Here is a 22,999-nt window from a genome sequence, read left to right as displayed (position 1 = left end):
AATCAAATATCAATAAACTATAAGAGAGATATCTAACCTCTGCTGACAATAACCCTTTAGTTGTAAATATCATATAATGTGTACTAAAAAAACAGCAACAGGGGCAGAGCCGGCATCAGGGAGGAATGGCCGCACCTTAGGTGAGCTCCAAGGTTGGACTCTCACGATACTGATAACAGGGGCCAAATACCCTGCAAAATTGCTATAGGAAGCATACAAACCACTCAGGAACAGATGTGAGGGGCTAAAGAGACCGTAGAACTTACAGATATTTGTTTTTGCACATTGCTCCAGAACAGGGCCTATGGGACAGCCACCATCTTGAAGCCCTAACAGGCTGTAAGGGGCTAGCAACATACGCAGATCACGCTGACAAGCAATCTGGCAGAAGATTACCGTGAGTAAAAAGCCGATATCAATGTTTATCACAAATATTACATGGCACAGATCGATAAGTTTAACTACCAGGAGGGGCAGTTTAAAAACGAAGCATTGATACACAGACTCTCTAATACTGCTCCGTAACGGGGCCTACTTAACGCCGCCATCTTAAAGCCTTGACAGACAGTATGAGGCTAATAATCTGTGGAGTACCTGTGGACAAGCAACTTTATAGATGATACTTATGTATAGACACGGAGCAAGCTGAAGCACCATTAGGTGTTACCACATATAATCACAGCCTCATTGATATACCTAATAGGAAATAATCAGTTTTTAAAACAGAACGCTTCATATGAAGAAGACCTGCTGTGCTTGTTACACGATAGTTCTGGACATGATGCAAATGCTCACGTATACAATTATGGGCGCCATGTACTAAGAGGCGGGCGGACAGCTTCTTAACTCGCGAAGCTGTCCGCCCGCCTCCGCTACACACGGGCAGCGGATCTATTGATCCGCTTGCCCGTATGTACCATTACACACTCATCGGAGTGTGTAATGCCCGCCCCTTCAATCGTGCGACTAATCCCGCGACTGAAGGGGCTGTCAATCACCGAGAGCGAGCGTGCTCTCTGTGATTTTGCTTCGCCACCTAAGAGGTGGCGTAGGGTGTAGGAAGCAGCGGTCTAATGACCGCTGCTTCTTACATTGCGGGAAGCAGGCTCGCATATGCGAACCTGCCCCGAAAAGGCTCCTGAGCAGCTTTCGCTGCTTCGTACATGGAGCCCAATTATGTATTCAATCTGCTGAAAGTATTGCATATGATAGCTGGAAGCTTGTGTTCTGACACTTATCACCCACCCGGATAGCCCAGTGTATAGACTGCTCCATAATAAGGAATGTGAATAGTGCTTCACAAGAGAAGTGACCTCTGACCAAAGTTATTACCGCAGAGCCAGAATCAATATACACATACTGTGCACCAGGATATTTAAACTACCAACATCTGTTTGCTATTGTTATTAATATTGATAGTAAACGCATCTGGATAGAGCTCACAGAGCCTTGAGACCCAGGCCTCTGGACCAAGCTCCACCACGAGATGTTATACTATATAAACATATATTTTTCCACAAGCCTCTGATAGGAGTGTGTAATGCCCGCCCCAATCCCGCGACTGAAGGGGCTGTCAATCACCGAGAGCGAGCATGCTCTCTGTGATTTTGCTTCGCCACCTAAGAGGTGGCGTAGGGTGTAGGAAGCAGCGGTCTAATGACCGCTGCTTCTTACATTGCGGGAAGCAGGCTCGCATATGCGAACCTGCCCCGAAAAGGCTCCTGAGCAGCTTTCGCTGCTTCGTACATGGAGCCCAATTATGTATTCAATCTGCTGAAAGTATTGCATATGATAGCTGGAAGCTTGTGTTCTGACACTTATCACCCACCCGGATAGCCCAGTGTATAGACTGCTCCATAATAAGGAATGTGAATAGTGCTTCACAAGAGAAGTGACCTCTGACCAAAGTTATTACCGCAGAGCCAGAATCAATATACACATACTGTGCACCAGGATATTTAAACTACCAACATCTGTTTGCTATTGTTATTAATATTGATAGTAAACGCATCTGGATAGAGCTCACAGAGCCTTGAGACCCAGGCCTCTGGACCAAGCTCCACCACGAGATGTTATACTATATAAACATATATTTTTCCACAAACCTCTGATAGGTGCTGGCGTAAATATGCGGAGAAAGAAACACCATATCACTTATGGTGGACGAGTCCAAAGATAGAGAAGTTCTGGCAGGACATACATATCACAGTACAAGAAATTTTGGGGTCCAAGTTTAATTTAGATCCTTTGACCTACTTATTTCACACATTACCCAAATTACCCTCCAAGCAACACACTGCACTTTTACATTAAGCAATTTGTAGCGCCAAACAAATAGTGCCACGATTATGGAAATCAGTGTCCACTCCGACCCTGAATATGTGGGTTACTCAGATGCACACTAATCTAAAACTAGAGAGATATTTTTACTATACTATGGATAAGTTAGACTTTTATGCAGATATGTTGTTCTACTGGGAAACAAACTACCTAGCAAAAGCTGATAAAGCAGTAGGAGATGGGAATAAACAGCTAAGCCCTAGTTAAAACACTTATAATTTGGAGGGAGTGATTGGACTATGCAACATAGTGACAAACAATACTAGGCGTTGATAAAGGGTTATATGTATGCCTATATGTTGAAATGAATAAGGTAAATGTTTCAAATCCTGTTAATGACCTACACCTGAAGAGATTACTTGTTACCCTAATCCCATGATTGAGTCGAACTAGGCTCTTTAACTCTAATAGTGAACCAATTGTGAACTGTGGCCTTCTGAACGGAATCTACGAATAAGGGCATGGACTAAGGGAAAACTATGGATTTTGCGGAGAGTCTAGCAGCATTCTTGTTAAATTAAAAACAATATGTAACTGTACTATGAGAAAACTGTATTGGAATCACACACGACAAACGCGTTACTATAACTTTCTGTCATTTTGTTATTTGTTGTATTGTAATATTGTCATTTTTTCAATAAAAAGAATATTGAGAACAAAAAACAGCAACAAATTGCTCAATCCTCTTCAGCAGTCAAGAGTTAACAACTCCAAAGATAAAACTTTTAAATGACATTTTAAAAGCAAGATTAAAAATATTTACTAAGTTCCTTGACATCTTACAGATTATTCTCTAGAAAAGGGCAACAACAAAAAAAACTCCTGTTCTCCCGATTGTCTTTTATTGTATGCCAAATGCATGAAACACTCCAGGACAGCTATCAATTTCTATCTTCTAGCATCCAAGAATTGTTTACATGCAAGGGAGCGTCCTTTGGGAGAATTCACATCTCATTTAAAGTGGAAAGCTTTCCACGTACCCTGAGTGGTATCATGCCAAGCACGGCGTGTCACTAGCATTTGACAGGAGATATTGATGCGCTGCCAACTGAGGCATGGCTCTCGCACGGCAGACTGTTCCAGCTCTGGGCCAAGCAGGTGTGCTTTTTATGTGCAGGATATTAAAACAATATAACGTTCTCAAGTTAGTAACTTTATCCTTTTAAGATGCACACAGGTGAACAGAGAGAAAGATAATAAAGGGAATGGAAATTTTGTAGAGAAAATTAAAAGAGAAAGAGCATAAGTGAATTAAATAGTAGGGCAAGGTTCCTTTAAAAGGAAAGAAAGCAATTTGTGATTTGAATATAAAATGTTTAAATATATTGAATGAAATTACATGCTCTTATTCGTTAGCACTAAGGATCAAGCAATGTGTTAACCCCTGCAAATAGATAAACCAATCAGCATTGGCAGTTGCACAATCCAGCTGTGCGACTGCTGATGATGATTGGCTCAGTATGCACTCTGTGGTTTCCAAGTGGCACTTTAACTATGTATTTAACTTTTTTGCAGAAGATAAAATGGCATGCTCTAATGGAAAATAACTATGCAATATACTTTTATTTGTTTCCATTTCTCCTGTTTTACAAGCCTAACCCTGCACAAATCTACCACAATTTGGCTTAAGCAGAGATGATAAAATAAACTGCAAAAACAATAAAGATATTGCACACATGCGGCTAGCCAGAAAAACATCCATATTGACTCTTCCAACTAAGGCAGTGCTAGGTGCAATTTGGCTACTAAAAACAGTTGCAGCAAACTTGGAAATAATGTATTTTGAAACTTGACCAGTATTTTAGTTTATTGCAAGGCTGCAGAAAAATCTTGTAGTTACAATGTGTCTACTGTTATCTCTAGGAGACTTTTTAATGGGGATGGGGTGTGTGAGGGGTTTTTATGGGATGGGTTTGACATGTGGGCATATTTAAGTTAAACTGCCTTCATTTCAAGTTCTCTCCCTTAAAAAAACAAAAAACAGGAAAGTCCTGGCTACAGCTGTGTTTAAGCTTTAAAGAAACATGAAAGTCAAAATTAAACCTTCATGGTTCAGATAGAGCATGCAATTTTAGTAGACCTTTCAAATTACATCTATTATCAGATGTATTTTGTTCTCTTAGCATCCATTGTTGAAAAGCATACCTAGGTAGGCTGAGGAGCAGGAATGCACTACTGGAAACAAGTAGGTGATTGCGAACTATGCACATATGCCTCTTGTCATTGACTCACATGATGTGTTTAGCTAGGTCTCAGCAGTGCATCGCTGTTCAAGAGCTTACATTGACTATATATTGATCCTATTTGCAGGGATTAGCACATGGTTATATGCAAATAATAGTGTAATAATAAAATGTTCTAACACATTACAGCATTTTCTTTTTGCACTTTCTGCTTATAAACAACTAATCTATTTCAATTTCTTTTTTTTATTTTATACATGGTGGCGGGGAACACTCGTTACATTATGGGCTAGTTTACAAGTGGAGCATAAACAAGGGTTTTCAGGATCGTTTGCGCTCCTTTTTAATTGCGCTGATATTACAAGTTGAGCGCTACAATTATTACCGCAATTTCAGAGCTGTGGTTAACTGTTTTCCAAAACTAAAAAGTTGCACAAAACACATCAAAGGGCTTAAAGATATGAGATAGCGGGTGTTAGAAAAAAAGAGATACATACATATACATTGCTAAAGATGTATATGTATGTATGTATAAATATATATATATATATATATATATATATATATATATATGTGTGTGTGTGCATATGTATTAATGTATTTATATGTGTATATATGTATTTACAGACATATAAACACATTAATTTGTATACATACATATATAGACATATATATAAGTGCATTGGAGCCATTTCCCATTAAAGTGAATGTAAAGTTGAATGAATGAGTGCCCGGTTTTTAAAAATAATATTAAAAACAGGGACACCTTCATTCATTAAACGTTACAATGCAGCTCCTCTGTACTTAGCACATCAATGATGAAACCGACTTCCTCCAATCACGCCGTGGCCTCACGAGACGGACGCTCTGTGGTGCACGCCATGATTGGAGGAAGCCGGTTTCATTATTGCTGAGGAAAGTACAGAAGCGCTGCGGGTTGAGGATCGCGGTCTGTTTTTGCTAAAGAAAAAGGTAAGTATTAAAAAAAAAAAACGCTGCAATGTAAAGTTTAATGAAAAAGTGCCCCTGTTTTTAATAGTATTTTTAAAACCCGGGCACTCATTCATTCAACTTTACATTCACTTTAAGTAGCTGAAAACATGTAAAAACATATTTATGAAATATTCATATTTAATAAAACTGTTAACTATGTTTTACTGTAAATATTTATTAAAAAAAAAACATCAGATATATGTAGAAATATTTATTTATGAATAAATAGAACATATTCTGTTACGTAAAGAACAATGGAAAATGAAATATTCATAGTTTCATGTAGGGTTAGCGCTATTGAGAATATGTGATGGTGTTTGCGAAAGAGAATGGGGTCTTTTTTTCCAACTTCCATTAACTTCTATGGGGGAATGCATGAACGTGGTTGTGATTTTTCAATTTCAACTTCTTGAGCCCATCGGGTAACCGCTGGAGAAAAAACAATTTATTTTCAACTTGTAATACCAACGCAACCCAACTAGCACAAAAATGAAAATCCTAGCAGAGTTTTAACTATAGCGAAAACGTAAAATAGTGCTCCACTTGTGTAATTTCATAAAGGGTTTTTTTTGTTTATTTTATATTGGTTGAATATCTGTAGAACTGTTTGAGAAATGATAATAAGCACTCCCCACTGTTTTCATCCTGTGAATTTTAAAACAGGAATGAGGTACCTAAAGTTACTCTAACCTCTGTGCCATACAAACAGTTTGTTCTGCCATATGCCATTTTACAATAACAACAAATAAAGAAAAAGAATAGATAGATTAACAAATTAGCTCTCATCATAGTTACAACAGAGACTGCTTGTGCTGAAACCGTACACTTCTGTTAGCTATCATTCGGCTAGATTATGAGTTTTGCGGTATGAGTGAAAAAGCAACGTTATGGCTCTTTTTCACTATCGCTGCTATTACTAGTCTTGCACTTTCTGTACCGCACACTTTTTTGGCCGTAATGCAAATTAACTTACGCAATTTGCGTAAAATTTTTTTTCAATGGGACTTCCATAGCGCCGGTATTACGAGTCTGCCTGGGAGGCCAAAAAGTGATCGGTACAGCCTATACCGCCAAGATCCATACCATAAACTGAAAGTCAGTAGTTATGGGTTTTACGCTACAAAGCTGTAACATAAAACTCATAACTTAAGTGCTAAAAAGTACACCAACACCCATAAGCTACATATTAACCCCTAAACCGCCGCACTAACTAAAATAAAATTATTAACCCCTAATCTGCCGCTCCCAACATCGCCGCCACTAGAATAAACATATTAACCCCTAAACCGCCGCACTCCTGCATCGTAAACACTAGTGAAATATTATTAACCCCTAATCTGCTGTCCCTGACATCGTCCGCCGAAACCTACATTAAAGTTATTAACCCATAATCTGCCGCCCCCAACGTCGCCGCCACTATACTAAATTTATTAAAGCCAATAAGATTTTTTCATCTTTAATTCCGATTGACTGATAGAATTCTATCAGCCAATCAGAATTCAAGGATGACGTTATTTAAAAGAACCTTCATTCTGCAAGAAGACTTCTACAGAAGAGGATGCTCCGTGCCGGATGTCTTGAAGATGGAGCTGCTTCTGCCCGTCTGGAGGACCACTTCTGCTGGCTTGGATGAAGACTTTTCAAGGCTTCGTTGAGGACTTCTTGCCGCTTGGATGAAGACTTCTCCTGGATTCGTTGAGGATGGATGTCCGGTCTTCAAAACTGTAAGTGGATCTTCGGGGGTTAGGGTTAGGTTTTTTTAAGGGTTTATTTGGTGGGTTTTATTTTTCAGATTAGGGTTTGGGCACTTGAAAAAGAGCTAAATTCCCTTTAAAGGGCAATGCCCATCCAAATGCCCTTTAAAGGGCAATGGGGAGCTTAGGTTTTTTTAGTTAGGATTTTATTTGGGGGGTTGGTTGTGTGGGTGGTGGGTTTTACTGTTGGGCAAAAGGCCCTTTTAAGGGCTATTGGTAGTTTATAGGTAGTTTAGGCTAGGTTTTTATTTTTATTTGGGGGGGCTTTTTTATTTTGATAGGGCTATTAGATTAGGTGTAATTAGTTTAAATATCTGATCATTTCTTTTTTTATTTTGTGTAATTTAGGTAATTGTATTTAATTTATGTAATTTATTTCATTGTAGTGTAAGGTTAGGTTTTATTGTAAGGCAGGTAATGTTTTATTTTACAGGTAAATTTGTATTTATTTTAGCTAGGTAGCTAGTAAATAGTTAATAACTATTTAGTAACTATTCTACCTAGTAAAAATAAATACAAACCGTTGTAAAATAATACAGATAATAGATACAATGTAACTATTAGTTATATTGTAGCTATCTTAGGGTTTATTTTATACTGTAGGTAATTATTTAGTTTTAAATAGGAATTATTTAGTTATTAATAGTAGGTTTTACTTAGATTTATTTTAATTATATTTGGGTTAGGGTTAGGTTTAGGTTTAGGGGTTAATAACTTTAGTATAGTGGCAGCGACGTTGGGGGCGGCAGATTAGGGGTTCATAAATGTAGGTAGGTGGCGGCGATGTCCGGAGCGGCAGATTAGGGGTTAATAAGTATAATGTAGGTGTCAGCGATGTTGGGGCGGCAGATTAGGGGTTAATAAGTGTAAGATTAGGGGTGTTTAGACTCGGGGTTCACGTTAGGGTGTTAGGTGTAAACATAAATTTTGTTTCCCCATAGGAATCAATGAGGCTGCGTTACGGAGCTTTACACTGCTTTTTTGCAGGTGTTAGGCTTTTTTCAACCATCTCTCCCCATAGATATCTATGGGGAAATCGTGCACGAGCACGTAAAAGCAGCTCACCGCAGCTTTCAGCAGCGCTGGTATTGGAGTGCGGTATGGAGCTCAATTTTGCTCTACGCTCACTTTTCACCTGTAAAAGCCGGGTTTTTATAAACCTGTAATACCAGCGCTGTAGGTAAGTGAGCGGTGACAATAACGTACAAGTTATTACCGCACCCCTCATAATGCAAAACTCGCAATCTAGCCAATTGTTTTCAAACTGCCATACGGTTTGAAATAAGGATTTTTGTGTTTAAAGTGAAGGTAAAGTTTTTGCAGCCATCAATCATATTTATATTCCTTTCAATAACTTAAATCAAGTCACTAGCTTTTTTTAAAAAAAATTTTTATTGTTTTATGTAATTTTATATCTATATTTGTCTTACGGTTCCCTTCCGATGTTCCTCCCATTCACTATTTCCTGGTTTCGGATAATATGACGTATAGAGCGGTCCCACCCGCTCTATACTTATCTATTCAGCTCGTGCACATCGAGCCTCGATAAACCGCGCATGCGCACCATTTTTCTGCTGCGGTCAAAACTATGCCTACAATAACTAGTTGATAATGCGCATGCACGAAACGTGAACGCGCGCTTGGGAACTGCGATGTAAAAAATGTTACGCATGCGCATGTCGAAACATACCAGGATGACGTAAATTGACGGCCGCCTAACGGCCAAAGAATCAATTGGATGGATGAACAACGTGATCGTTGTTTATAAGAAAAAATAAATTTACGGGTTGATTTTCGGATAGCCAAGTTGATGAAAATAATATAGGATATCGAAGGTAATATAAAGATTTAGAGGTTTTGATGAATGAAAGTGATATTTATTTGGGTTGATATGTTAATTTATTTAGAATAGAACCTTTTTGTTTACCTTCACTTTAAATGCCTTAGGATCTCCTTAGTGTAAATGTATCAGCCTTTAGGATCTAATTATTCCAATATATTAAAATCCAAAAGAAAATAAAAATGGTGAGTGCTTGTAAACAAACACAATGGATGCACCAATTCAGTACCCATAACCTGTAATCTTTTAGCTTAAAGTGATATGCAATCCCACATTTTACTTTTTAGATTCTGAAAGAGCATACAATTTTAAAAAAAAAAGTTTCCAATTTTTTTCACTATCAAATTTGCTTCTTTCTCTTAGTATCCTGTAAGACTGCTGTGAGCTAGCTGAACACATCAGATGAGACAATTACAAACGGCATATGTGCAGCCACCAATCAGCAGATTGTTCCCATAAGTTGCAGCTCATGAGCCTACCTAAATATGCTTTTCAACACAGGATACCAATAGAACAAACTAAATAAGATGACAATAGTCTGAATCATGTTCTGAATCATGAAAGTGTAAATTTTGACTTTTCAGTTCCTTTAATTCTTCTAAAACTTGTTTGCATGTTAATTTGTACAGCTAAAGGTTCAAAACAATAGCACATGCTGTCACACCAATGCTGCCTTTCAAAATTAAACTTTTATGATTCAGATAGAACATGCAATTTCAAACAACTTTCCAATTTTAATTTCATTAACAAATTGTGCACAATCATTTTATATTTACACTTTTTCAGTCACCAGTTCCTACTGAGCATGTGCAAGAATTCACAGAATATATGTATATGCATTTGTTATTGGCTGATGGCTGTCACATGATACAGGAGGAGTGGATATAGACATGACTTTCAAATTTGTGATTAAAAAAATCTACTACTCATTTGAAGTTCAGACTAGGGGGCCGATTTATTATATGGCGGGCAGCATACGCTGTCGGCATTTATCATTGCACAAGCATTTCTTGTGAAATGCTTGTGCAATGCCGCACCCTGCACATTCGCGGCCAATTGGCTGCTAGCAGGGGGTGTCAATCATCCCGATCGTATCTGTTTGGGATTATTGCAGTACGCCACCTCAGAGGTAGCGGATGAGTTAAGGAGCAGCGGTCTTATGAGCGCTGCTTCTTAACTTAAGTTTCTGGCGAGCCGGAAACTACAGGGGTAGATTGCAGCATCAGCTGTATGTTAAATCTACCCCTAGGTCAGGGGTCAGCAACCTTCGGCTCCCAGATGTTTTGGAACTACATTTCCCATGATGCTGAGACACTCTTTAGGCTATCTGAGCATCATGGGAAATGTAGTTACAAAACATCTGGGAGCCGAAGGTTGCTGACCCCTGCCCTAGGTGCTATTGTATTGTCTATTTATCATACATGCGTTGATCATGCACATCTACTGTATTTACTGGTCCTTTAACTATCAGCAAACTTCTAAATCTTTAGAAATTAGAGTTACTAATATTGTAACTGTGTATAAGAACATTTATTAAAACAGAATTTATGTTTACCTGATAAATTACTTTCTCCAACGGTGTGTCCGGTCCACGGCGTCATCCTTACTTGTGGGATATTCTCTTCCCCAACAGGAAATGGCAAAGAGCCCAGCAAAGCTGGTCACATGATCCCTCCTAGGCTCCGCCTACCCCAGTCATTCGACCGACGTTAAGGAGGAATATTTGCATAGGAGACACCATATGTTACCGTGGTGACTGTAGTTAAAGAAAATAAATTATCAGACCTGATTAAAAAAACCAGGGCGGGCCGTGGACCGGACACACCGTTGGAGAAAGTAATTTATCAGGTAAACATAAATTCTGTTTTCTCCAACATAGGTGTGTCCGGTCCACGGCGTCATCCTTACTTGTGGGAACCAATACCAAAGCTTTAGGACACGGATGAAGGGAGGGAGCAAATCAGGTCACCTAAATGGAAGGCACCACGGCTTGCAAAACCTTTCTCCCAAAAATAGCCTCAGAAGAAGCAAAAGTATCAAATTTGTAAAATTTAGAAAAAGTGTGCAGTGAAGACCAAGTCGCTGCCTTACATATCTGATCAACAGAAGCCTCGTTCTTGAAGGCCCATGTGGAAGCCACAGCCCTAGTGGAGTGAGCTGTGATTCTTTCAGGAGGCTGCCGTCCGGCAGTCTCATAAGCCAATCGGATAATGCTTTTAATCCAGAAGGAGAGAGAGGTAGAAGTTGCTTTTTGACCTCTCCGTTTACCAGAATAAACAACAAACAAAGACAAAGTTTGTCTGAAATCCTTAGTAGCTGCTAAGTAAAATTTGAGAGCACGAACTACATCCAAGTTGTGCAACAAACGTTCCTTCTTTGAAACTGGATTAGGACACAAAGAAGGCACAACTATCTCCTGGTTAATGTTTTTGTTAGAAACAACTTTTGGAAGAAAACCAGGTTTAGTACGCAAAACCACCTTATCTGCAAGGAACACCAGATAAGGAGAAGAACACTGCAGAGCAGATAATTCTGAAACTCTTCTAGCAGAAGAAATTGCAACCAAAAACAAAACTTTCCAAGATAATAACTTAATATCAACGGAATGTAAGGGTTCAAACGGAACCCCCTGAAGAACTGAAAGAACTAGGTTGAGACTCCAAGGAGGAGTCAAAATTTTGTAAACAGGCTTGATTCTAACCAGAGCCTGAACAAAGGCTAGAACATCTGGCACAGCTGCCAGCTTTTTGTGAAGTAACACAGACAAGGCAGAAATCTGTCCCATCAAGGAACTTGCAGATAATCCTTTTTCCGATCCTTCTCGAAGGAAGGATAGACTCTTAGGAATCTTAACCTTGTCCCAAGGGAATCCTGCAGATTCACACCAACAGATATACCAAATTATGTGGTAATTTTTCTGGTTACAGGCTTTCAGGCCTGAACAAGAGTATTAATAACAGAATCTGAGAAGCAAGCGTTCAATCTCCAAGCAGTCAGCTGGAGTGGGTCGAACGGACCTAGAACAAGAAGGTCTCTCAAAGGTAGCTTCCATGGTGGAGCCGATGACATATTCACCAGATCTGCATACCAAGTCCTGCGTGGCCACGCAGGAGCTATCAAAATCACCGACGCCCTCTCCTGATTGATCCTGGCTACCAGCCTGGGGATGAGAGGAAACGGCAGGAACACATAAGCTAGTTTGAAGGTCCAAGGTGCTACTAGTGCATCCACTAGAGCCGCCTTGGGATCCCTGGATCTGTACCCGTAGTAAGGAACTCTGAAGTTCTGACGAGAGGCCATCAGATCCATGTCTGGAATGCCCCACGGTTGAGTGACTTGGGCAAAGATTTCCGGATGGAGTTCCCACTCCCCCGGATGCAATGTCTGACGACTCAGAAAATCCGCTTCCCAATATTCCACTCCTGGGATGTGGATAGCAGACAGGTGGCAGGAGTGAGACTCCGCCCATAGAATGATTTTGGTCACTTCTTCCATCGCTAGGGAACTCCTTGTTCCCCCCTGATGGTTGATGTATGAACTTGGCCCTCGCTAGCTGAGGCCAAGCTTTGAGAGCATTGAATATCGCTCTCAGTTCCAGAATATTCATCGGTAGAAGAGATTCTACCCGAGACCAAAGACCCTGAGCTTTCAGGGATCCCCAGACCGCGCCCCAGCCCATCAGACTGGCGTCGGTCGTGACAATGACCCACTCTGGGCAACTGAGACCTGTGGAACCTCCCCCTTGGAGGAAGCCCCTTGAACTCCAGAGAATAACCTTGGGAGACTATTTCTAGCGCCCAAGGATCCAGAACATCTCTTTCCCAAGCCTGAGCGAAGAGAGAGAGTCTGCCCCCCACCAGATCCGGTCCCGGATCGGGGGCCCGCATTTCATGCTGTCTTGGTAGCAGTGGCAGGTTTCCTGGCCTGCTTTCCTTTGCTCCAGCCTTGCATAGGTCTCCAGGCTGGATTGGCTTGAGAAGTATTACCTTCCTGCTTAGAGGACGTAGCCCTTGGGGCTGATCCGTTTCTGCGAAAGGGACGAAACTTAGGTTTATTTTTGGTCTTGAAAAGACCTATCCTGAGGAAGGGCGTGGCCCTTGCCCCCAGTGATATCAGAGATAATCTCTTTCAAGTCAGGGCCAAAGAGTGTTTTCCCCTTGAAAGGAATTCTTGGAAGACGCATCCGCTGCCCAAGATTTTAACCAAAGCGCTCTGCGCCACAATAGCAAACCCAGAATTTTTTCGCCGCTAACCTAGCCAATTGCAAGGTGGCGTCTAGGGTGAAAGAATTAGCCAATTTAAGAGCACGAATTCTGTCCATAATCTCCTCATAAGAAGAAGAATTACTAATAATCGCCTTTCCTAGCTCATCAAACTAGAAACACGCGGCTGCAGTGACAGGGACAATGCATGCAATTGGTTGTAGAAGGGAACCTTGCTGAACAAACATCTTTAGCAGACCTTCTAATTTTTTATCCATAGGATCTTGGAAAGCACAACTATCTTCTATGGGTATAGTGGCGCGCTTGTGTAGAGTAGAAACCGCCCCCTCGACCTTGGGGACTGTCTGCCATCAGTCCTTTCTGGGGTCGACTATAGGAAAACAATTTTATAAATATGGGGGGAGGTACTAAAGGTATACCGGGCCTGTCCCATTCTTTACTAACAATGTACGCCACCCGCTTGGATATAGGAAAAGCTTCGGGGGGCCCCGGGGCCTCTAAGAACTTTTCCATTTTACATAGTGGTTCTGGAATGACCAGATAATCACAATCATCCAAATTGGATAACACCTCCTTAAGCAGAGCGCGGAGATGTTCCAACTTAAATTTAAAAGTAATCACATCAGGTTCAGCTTGTTGAGAAATGTTTCCTGAATCTGAAATTTCTCCCTCAGACAAAACCTCCCTGGCCCCCCCAGACTGGTGTAGGGGCCCTTCAGAAACCATATCATCAGCGTTCTCATGCTCTACAGGATTTTCTAAAACAGAGCAGTCGCGCTTTCGCTGATAAGTGGGCATATTGGCTAGAATGTTTTTGATAGAATTATCCATTACAGCCGTTAAATGTTGCATAGGAAGGAGTATTGGCGCACTAGATGTACTAGGGGCCTCCTGTATGGGCAAGACTGGTGTAGACGAAGGAGGGGATGATGCAGTACCATGCTTACTCCCCTCACTTGAGGAATCATCTTGGGCATCATTTTTACTAAATTTTTTTATGACATAAAATACATATAGTTAAATGAGAAGGAACCTTGGTTTCCCCACAGTCAGAACACAATCTATCTGGTAGTTCAGACATGTTAAACAGGCATAAACTTGATAACAAAGCACAAAAAACGTTTTAAAATAAAACCGTTACTGTCACTTTAAATTTTAAACTAAACACACTTTATTATTGCAATTGCGAAAAAGTATGAAGGAATTGTTCAAAATTCACCAAAATTTCACCACAGTGTCTTAAAGCCTTAAAAGTATTGCACACCAAATTTGGAAGCTTTAACCCTTAAAATAACGGAACCGGAGCCGTTTTTATATTTAACCCCTTTACAGTCCCTGGAATCTGCTTTGCTGAGACCCAACCAAGCCCAAAGGGGAATACGATACCAAATGATGCCTTCAGAAAGACTTTTCTATGTATCAGAGCTCCACACACATGCAGCTGCATGCCATGCTGTCCTCAAAAACAAGTGCGCCATACCGGCGCGAAAATGAGGCTCTGACTATGATTAGGGAAAGCCCCTAAAGAATAAGGTGTCTAAAACAGTGCCTGCCGATATAATCATATCAAAATACCCAGAATAAATGATTCCTCAAGGCTAAATATGTGTTAATAATGAATCGATTTAGCCCAGAAAAAGTCTACAGTCTTAATAAGCCCTTGTGAAGCCCTTATTTACTATCTTAATAAACATGGCTTACCGGATCCCATAGGGAAAATGACAGCTTCCAGCATTACATCGTCTTGTTAGAATGTGTCATACCTCAAGCAGTAAGAGACTGCACACTGTTCCCCCAACTGAAGTTAATTGCTCTCAACAGTCCTGTGTGGAACAGCCATGGATTTTAGTTACGGTGCTAAAATCATTTTCCTCATACAAACAGAAATCTTCATCTCTTTTCTGTTTCTGAGTAAATAGTACATACCAGCACTATTTTAAAATAACAAACTCTTGATTGAATAATAAAAACTACAGTTAAACACTAAAAAACTCTAAGCCATCTCCGTGGAGATGTTGCCTGTACAACGGCAAAGAGAATGACTGGGGTAGGCGGAGCCTAGGAGGGATCATGTGACCAGCTTTGCTGGGCTCTTTGCCATTTCCTGTTGGGGAAGAGAATATCCCACAAGTAAGGATGACGCCGTGGACCGGACACACCTATGTTGGAGAAAATATGTTTAGTTAGAAATAATACTATTCTACTTCCATTATGTAGTCAAAAATGTAACACTTCTATAAATGTTTTTTTTTTTTTAGATTATCTACTTTATTTAGCCGTGTGCTAGTGTCTCAGCACTGATGTAAGTTCATGTGATCACTTAATAATTGGCATCACATTGTCACGTCTCATTAGTCACGCCTCAATAGACAAAGTTTTCCAATTTCGTTCCATTCCACTTCTTTAAATGTCTCCTCTTTTTTTCCCCTCTCGCAGGAATTAAAATTCACTCTAAATTATTTGACTCAACGTAATTGCTTACTGTGGAAATGTTTGTGCCTAAGAAAAATAAATGTGTGCAGGTAATTTTGATACAAATATTAACTTGGTGATGCTAATCCCCTGACTTCATTTCATTTCTAGTGATTTATTTTTCTTTATTTGTTTACACTGTGTGAGCCAAAAAATATTTAATTTATAAAATGTCAGCAACATCGCAAGAATATATTTTATTAATTTAGTATCTTTGTAATGTAGCAAAATCCAACAACTTTATAAAAGTAAAAGTTCATCAAACCATTGCCAACATTAAATCAAACACTGATGAGCATAATATTGAAAATTATCTCTCTCTTTTTTATTTTCTATTTGATTGGGCAGCTTCATCACTAACATCCTGACTCAGTGGTTAAGACTCGAGAAACCCATGTTTGAATTCTCAGATTATTGAAAGATTTTAAGATTATCCTGCAAAGATCCAGTAGCTGGCAAAACGTTCATATCAAGGGGCTGATTTATTAAGCAGCGTATGCTCATCGGAATCAGGAGTTAAGGAGAAGCGGTCATAAGATAAATGTCTGCATTTATCGATGTTGGGCGGACATGATACGCTACAGCGAATCGTGTCCACCCGCCACATAAGAAATCGGCCCCCAAGGGACAGTTTACAAGTGGCGCACTAAATATATTTTTCCCTTGTGTGCTAATATCGATTGAAGTAAACTTTTAACCTGGCAGGTTAGCGCTTGTATTACAAGTTGAAAGTAAAAAGTTAGCTAGCGAGGAAAACCCAATGTGCGCGGACTTCGGATTTTGCAATCGCATTAACTTCTCCCCATAGACTTCAATGGAGAAAGGTGTAAAAAACATGCATTGCTTGCAAGCTAACCCAACACCGCATTTGACCAACTGTGCTAAACTCAAAGGTAGTTCTGAATATTTCACATTCCAATGTTCTTCACAAAGAAGAAAATGTTTTGTGTTTTTATATATATATATATATATATATATATATATATATATATATATATATATATATATATATATATATATATATATATATATATATATATATATATAGACAATTTTTTTGTAAAATATATACAGGGTCATACTTTCCTCACATAAGCCGCCCTCCTGCTGACGACACAACACACATAATATATGTTATATTAAAACAAAAACATATAACATCAACTCTACATATGTGTAGAATTGGTATGCGACTGTGAGCATTTGCACACAAAAAAAAAGCCTTAACCTTTTTTCATTTATAGTCTCAAAAAGCTGTCTAGCTTTATCCCTGCCAAGTATGATGTTAATCTGCTAAAAGTATTTGTTTTAACCATTAACTTATGTCTAAAATAACAATACAGCAAAAATATCAATGTAGTCCCACTTATAACTTAATTATCACTGAATTAACAACAAATGCTGCTGTTTTGACTTGATAATGCAAGACCATCAAGCTTTTCTTTGTTAGAGCATTTTATATTGCTCAAATTTCCCTTAAAAAGTATGTGTTAACCCCCACAAACAGGTCAAAGTTAAAGTACCAAGGTGCTGAGACTGTCCTGAACTGGACAGAGCTAGTGACTGGCAGCTACATGCATATGCCACTCCTGGATAGCCCAATGTCTGAGGAGTGGAAAGAGACACTAACTATGTATTTAATGTCTTTTACTGGACTTTAAAACAATAATACAACTACATATGGCATTTTGCATAGTAAGACTGAAATAAATGTGGCATAAGTGCAACAAAAACAGAATTTATGCTTACCTGATAAATTACTTTCTCCAACGGTGTGTCCGGTCCACGGCGTCATCCATAACTTGTGGGGAATATTCTCCTCCCCAACAGGAAATGGCAAAGAGCACAGCAAAAGCTGTCCATATAGTCCCTCCCAGGCTCCGCCCCCCCCAGTTTTTCGCCCGACGGACAGGAGAAAAAAAGGAGAAACTATAGGGTGCTGTGGTGACTGTAGTTAAAGAAAGAAATTTATCAAACCTGATTAAAAAACCAGGGCGGGCCGTGGACCGGACACAACGTTGGAGAAAGTAATTTATCAGGTAAGCATAAATTCTGTTTTCTCCAACATTGGTGTGTCCGGTCCATGGCGTCATCCATAACTTGTGGGAACCAATACCAAAGCTTTAGGACACGGATGAAGGGAGGGAGCAAATCAGGTTACCTAAACAGAAGGCACCACGGCTTGCAAAACCTTTCTCCCAAAAATAGCCTCCGAAGAAGCAAAAGTATCAAATTTGTAGAATTTGGCAAAAGTGTGCAGAGAAGACCAAGTCGCTGCCTTACATATCTGATCAACAGAAGCCTCGTTCTTGAAGGCCCATGTGGAAGCCACAGCCCTAGTAGAGTGAGCTGTGATTCGTTCGGGAGGCTGCCGTCCGGCAGTCTCATAAGCCAATCGGATGATGCTTTTCAGCCAAAAGGAAAGAGAGGTAGCAGTAGCTTTTTGACCTCTCCTCTTGCCAGAATACACGACAAACAGAGAAGACGTTTGTCTGAAATCCTTTGTTGCTTCTAAATAGAACTTTAAAGCACGGACTACATCTAAATTGTGTAACAAACGTTCCTTCTTTGAAACTGGATTCGGGCACAAAGAAGGCACAACTATTTCCTGGTTAATATTCTTGTTGGAAACAACTTTTGGAAGGAAACCAGGTTTAGTACGCAAAACAACCTTATCTGAATGAAACACCAGATAGGGCGGATTACACTGCAGAGCAGATAATTCAGAAACTCTTCTAGCTGAAGAAATAGCAACCAAAAACAGAACTTTCCAAGATAACAACTTGATATCTATGGAATGTAAGGGTTCAAACGGAACCCCTTGAAGAACTGAAAGAACTAAAATTTAGACTCCAGGGAGGAGTCAAAGGTCTGTAAACAGGCTTGATCCTGACCAAAGCCTGAACAAAAGCTTGAACATCTGGCACAGCTGCCAGTCGTTTGTGTAACAAGACAGATAAAGCAGAAATGTGTCCCTTTAGAGAACTCGCTGACAATCCCTTATCCAAACCTTCTTGAGAAAGGAAAGGATCCTAGGAATTTTAATCTTACTCCATGAGAATCCCTTGGATTCACACCAACAGATATATCTTTTCCATATTTTATGGTAAATCTTTCTAGTCACAGGTTTTCTGGCTTGTACCAGAGTATCAATCACAGAATCCGAAAACCCACGCTTAGATAAAATCAAGCGTTCAATTTCCAAGCCGTCAGCTGGAGAGAAACTAGGTTTGGATGTTCGAATGGACCTTGTACTAGAAGATCCTGTCTCAAAGGTAGCTTCCATGGTGGAGCCGATGACATATTCAACAGGTCTGCATACCAAGTCCTGCGTGGCCACGCAGGAGCTATCAAAATCACCGAGGCCTTCTCCTGTTTGATCCTGGCTACCAGCCTGGGAATGAGAGGGAATGGTGGAAACGCATAAGCTAGGTTGAAGGCCCAAGGCGCCACTAATGCATCCACTAGAGTCGCCTTGGGATCCCTAGATCTGGACCCGTAGCAAGGAACCTTGAAGTTCTGACGAGACGCCATCAGATCCATGTCTGGAATGCCCCATAATTGGGTCAACTGGGCAAATACCTCCGGGTGGAGTTCCCACTCACCCGGATGGAATGTCTGACGACTCAGATAATCCGCCTCCCAGTTTTCCACTCCTGGGATGTGGATCGCAGATAGGTGGCAGGAGTGATCCTCCGCCCATTTTATGATTTTGGTCACTTCTCTCATCGCCAGGGAACTCCTTGTTCCCCCCTGATGATTGATGTAAGCAACAGTCGTCATGTTTCTGATTGGAATCTTATGAATCTGGCCTTTGCTAGTTGAGGCCAAGCCCTGAGAGTATTGAATATCGCTCTCAGTTCCAGAATGTTTATCGGGAGAAGAGACTCTTCCCGAGACCATAGACCCTGAGCTTTCAGGGAGTCCCAGACTGCGCCCCAGCCCAATAGACTGGCGTCGGTCGTGACGATGACCCACTCTGGTCTGCGGAAGCTCATTCCCTGGGACAGGTGATCCTGGGTCAGCCACCAACGGAGTGAGTCTCTGGTCTTCTGATCTACTTGATCACTGGAGACAAGTCTGTATAGTCCCCATTCCACTGTTTCAGCATGCACAGTTGTAATGGTCTTAGATGAATTCGCGCAAAAGGAACTATGTCCATTGCTGCAACCATCAACCCTACTACTTCCATGCACTGAGCTATGGAAGGTCGTAGAACAGAGTGAAGAACTTGACAAGCGTTTAGAAGCTTTGACTTTCTGACATCTGTCAGGAAAATCTTCATTTCTAAAGAATCTATTATTATCCCCAAGAAAGGAACTCTTGTCGACGGAGACAGGGAACTTTTTTATATGTTCACCTTCCACCCGTGAGTTCTGAGAAAGGCCAGAACGATGTCTGTGTGAGCCTTTGCCTTTGAAAGAGACGACGCTTGTATCAGAATGTCGTCCAAGTAAGGTGCCACTGCAATGCCCCTTGGTCTTAGAACCGCTAGAAGGGACCCGAGTACCTTTGTGAAAATCCTTGGAGCAGTGGCTAGCCCGAATGGGAGAGCCACAAACTGGTAATGTTTGTCCAGAAAGGCGAACCTTAGGAACTGATGATGATCTTTGTGGATAGGAATATGTAGATACGCATCCTTTAGATCCACGGTAGTCATAAACTGACCCTCCTGGATTGTAGGTAAAATCGTTCGAATAGTTTCCATTTTGAACGATGGCACTCTGAGAAATTTGTTTAGAATCTTTAAATCCAGAATTGGTCTGAAGGTTCCCTCTTTTTTGGGAACTACAAACAGATTTGAGTAAAACCCCAGTCCTTGTTCCACAGTTGAAACTGGGTATATCACTCCCATTTTTAACAGGTCTTCTACACAATGTAAGAATGCCTGTCTCTTTATTTGGTTTGAAGATAAGTGAGACATGTGGAACCTTCCCCTTGGGGGTAGTTCCTTGAATTCTAGAAGATAACCCTGAGAGACTATTTCTAGTGCCCAGGGATCCTGAACATCTCTTGCCCAAGCCTGAGCGAAGAGAGAGAGTCTGCCCCCTACTAGATCCGGTCCCGGATCGGGGGCTACTCCTTCATGCTGTTTTGGTAGCAGCAGCAGGCTTCTTGGCCTGTTTACCCTTGTTCCAGCCTTGCATCGGTTTCCAAGCTGGTTTGGTCTGCGAAGCAATACCCTCTTGTCTAGAGGCTGCAGAGTTGGAGGCCGGTCCGTTCCTGAAATTGCGAAAGGAACGAAAATTAGACTTATTCTTAGCCTTGAAAGGCCTATCTTGTGGGAGGGCATGGCCCTTACCTCCAGTGATGTCTGAAATAATCTCTTTCAATTCTGGCCCACAGAGGGTTTTACCTTTGAAAGGGATATTAAGCAATTTTGTCTTGGAAGATACATCCGCTGACCAAGACTTTAGCCAGAGCGCTCTGCGCGCCACAATTGCAAACCCTGAATTTTTCGCCGCTAATCTAGCTAACTGCAAAGCGGCATCTAAAATAAAGGAATTAGCTAACTTAAGTGCATGAATTCTGTCCATAACCTCCTCATACGGAGTCTCTCTACTGAGCGACTTTTCTAGTTCTTCGAACCAGGACCATGCTGCTGTAGTGACAGGAATAATACACAAAATAGGTTGCAGGAGGTAACCTTGCTGTACAAAAATCTTTTTAAGCAAACCCTCCAATTTTTTATCCATAGGATCTTTAAAAGCACAATTGTCCTCGATAGGAATGGTAGTGCGTTTGGCTAGTGTAGAAACTGCCCCCTCGACCTTAGGGACTGTTTGCCATAAGTCCTTTCTGGGGTCGACCATAGGAAATCATTTCTTAAATATAGGAGGAGGGACAAAAGGTATGCCTGGCTTCTCCCACTCCTTATTCACTATGTCCGCCACCCGTTTGGGTATTGGAAAAGCATCAGGGTGCACTGGGACCTCAAAGAACTTGTCCATCTTGCACAATTTTTCTGGGATGACCAGATTGTCACAATCATCCAGAGTAGATAGCACCTCTTTAAGCAGTGCGCGGAGATGCTCTAATTTAAATTTAAAATGTCACAACATCAGGTTCTGCCTGTTGAGAAATTCTACCTGAATCAGAAATTTCCCCATCTGACAAAACCTCCCTCATGGCCACTTCAGATTGGTGTGAGGGTATGACAGAGCAATTATCATCAGCGCCCTCCTGCTCTACAGTGTTTAAAACAGAGCAATCGCGCTTTCTCTGAAATGCAGGCATTTTGGATAAAATATTTGCTATGGAGTTATCCATTACTGCCGTCAATTGTTGCATAGTAACAAGCATTGGCGCGCTAGAAGTACTAGGGGTCTCCTGCGTGGGCAAAACTGGTGTAGACACAGAAGGAGATGATGTAGAACTATGTCTACTCCCTTCATCTGATGAATCATCTTGGGCAACTTTACTATCTGTGGCAGTACTGTCCTTACTTTGTTTGGACGCTATGACACAATTATCACACATATTTGAAGGGGGAGACACATTGGCTTCCATACATACAGAACATAGTCTATCTGAAGGCACAGACATGTTAAACAGGCTTAAACTTGTCAATAAAGTACAAAAACCGTTTTAAAACAAAACCGTTACTGTCTCTTTAAATTTTAAACAGGGCACACTTTATAACTGAATATGTGAAAAACTATGAAGGAATTGTTCAATTTTAACAAAATTTTCACCACAGTGTCTTAAAGCATTCAAAGCATTGCACCCCAAATTTCAGGCTGTTAACCCTTAAAATGTGGAAACCGGAGCCGTTTTAACCCCCTTACAGTCCCAGCCCCAGCCTTTGCTGCGACTTCACCAAACCCAGGGGAGTATACGATACCAAATGAAGCCTTCTAGGAACCTTTTCAAGTAATTCCAGACCCACACACATGCAGCTGCATGTACTGCTCTCAAAAGTAACTGCGCAGTAATGGCGAAAAAAATGAGGCTCTGCCTACTACAGAGAAGGCCCTTCCTGACTGGGAAGGTGTCTAAACCAGTGCCTGACGTAAAAAAACGTTCCCCGAAGTTATAAAGTGTGAATTTCAACCTCAAACTGTATAAAATGCCTAAATAAAGCAATCGATCTAGCCCATAAAAGTGTCTACCAGTTTTATAGCCCATATTAAGCCCTTTATTCTGTTTGAGACTAAGAAAATGGCTTACCGATCCCCATGAGGGGAAAAATGA

At 40.8% G+C, this 22,999-nt stretch overlaps 1 protein-coding gene across 1 annotated transcript in view; it reads right to left on the bottom strand.

Annotated features, from left to right (window-relative positions):
* The window catches only part of LEKR1 (leucine, glutamate and lysine rich 1), a 166,974-nt gene that overhangs the window by 127,703 nt on the left and 16,272 nt on the right, over window positions 1-22,999 (bottom strand). The gene's annotated exons all lie outside the window — the stretch shown is intronic.

This window comes from Bombina bombina, chromosome 4 (genome assembly GCF_027579735.1).
Source record: "Bombina bombina isolate aBomBom1 chromosome 4, aBomBom1.pri, whole genome shotgun sequence".
Lineage (NCBI taxonomy): Eukaryota > Metazoa > Chordata > Amphibia > Anura > Bombinatoridae > Bombina > Bombina bombina.
The sequence above is the reverse complement of the archived record's forward strand: the minus strand, read 5'-3'. Positions and strand labels throughout refer to the sequence as shown.